This window comes from Octopus bimaculoides, chromosome 14 (genome assembly GCF_001194135.2).
Source record: "Octopus bimaculoides isolate UCB-OBI-ISO-001 chromosome 14, ASM119413v2, whole genome shotgun sequence".
In the NCBI taxonomy this organism is placed as follows: Eukaryota; Metazoa; Mollusca; class Cephalopoda; order Octopoda; family Octopodidae; genus Octopus; species Octopus bimaculoides.
In genome coordinates, this window is record NC_068994.1 from 55,048,566 (window position 1) to 55,050,111 (window position 1,546).

General features: G+C 34.3%; 1 protein-coding gene across 1 annotated transcript in view; it reads left to right on the forward strand.

The window, feature by feature from the left end:
* Positions 1-808, forward strand: part of LOC106872316 (kielin/chordin-like protein) — a 14,342-nt gene extending 13,534 nt beyond the window's left edge. The window contains exon 11 of the mRNA XM_014919258.2: positions 675-808. The gene's annotated coding sequence lies outside the window, so the exon portion shown is untranslated. The remainder of the gene's footprint in view (positions 1-674) is intronic.
* Positions 809-1,546: the final 738 nt, after the last annotated feature.

Genomic DNA, 1,546 nt, shown 5'->3' on the forward strand with positions numbered 1-1,546 from the left:
CACACACACACACATATATATACACATACAAACACACACACACACACACACACATGAGGGAGTGCTGAAAAGTTCCTGGCTTTGGGTAAAAGAAACTACAGGAGGATCAGTTAATTATGATTTTATTCAACATATTCCCCTCACAGATTCACACACTTATTGCAGTGGTCCTTCAGTTTTTTCTAAGACCTGTAAAAGAACTCGGAAATTTGGACCTCCTGTCGAGCCTTTCGTGATACCCCTAAATTCAGGAACCTTACAGCAACCCTTTGTAAATGTTTGTGTATTTTGACCATCTTTACGTTCTGAGTTCAAATTCTGTCAAGGTTGACAGTGCCTTTCATCTTTTCGGGGTTGATAAATTAAATACCAGTTGAGTACAGGGGTTGATGTAATTGACTATCTCCCTCCCCCAAATTTCAGGCCTTATGCCTAGAGTAGAAAGAATTATTATCATTATTATTATTATTATTATTATTATTACACTTTTGAAAATTCTGTACATTAATTTTTTATAAGATATTTCATAAATTTTTTATTAAAAGACACCTTGACTCACAAAACTCCAAGAGTCTTTCATGGAGTCTGGGGTTCCTCAAATTCTACTGAGGGAAACAAGATCTAGCATTGCATCCAAGAAGATTTATGCTTTTTAAAACTCTTCTCTTTTTCAGCTTGAACTTATCAGACTACGACACCAGAATTCTCTGGAAGATAAATGAAAAACAGACCAGAACTATGAAAATCAAATTTCCCTTTATTTGAATTATACTATGAGAATCTTGAAAATAAAATTACTTTAAATGAATCAGGCTTTGAATTGATTTATTAAAGATTTTATACCATTTTAGAATTTTTATTTATATTTTAGGTGTTGCTTTGTGGTTGAGAACCATCTGGTCTTGAATTTCTTGAGTTCCACTGCAGAGGAACTTGGGTGAATGATTTCTACTGTAGCTATAGGCTGACCAAACCCACGTGAATGGATTTGGTAGACAGAATTTGAAAGAAGCTTGGCATATATGTATGTATGTATGTATGTATGTATGTACATGAGTGTATATGTATGTGTGCATGTATGTGTGTATGTGTGTGCATGAGAGAGTGAGAGTGTATGTGTGTTTGTGAGTGTACCTATCTGTGTGTGCGACTTTGTGTTTGTGTTTATCCCCACCACCATCACCACCACTTCACAACTGGTGTTGGTTTGTTTACATCCCTGTAAACACAAGAAAACTGATAGAATAAATACCAGGCTTTACAAAAAAAAAAAAAAAACTAGAAAAACAAACAAGCACAAGGTTTGATTTGCTTCACTAAACCTTCCAAGGCAGTGCTCCAGCATGGCCACAGTCCAAAAGACTGAAGCAAACAAAACACAAGAACATAAAAGATGTTATTTTGTCCCTGGTGTGAACTTTGACATATGCTTTATTTATCCTTTCTCTTTCAACAAACCTTTGAACTTTGACATTTGATTTTTTTTTAAAGTACAAACATTTTTGTCATTTTGAGATTGTTATAGTTTAAACAATTGTAAGCAAAT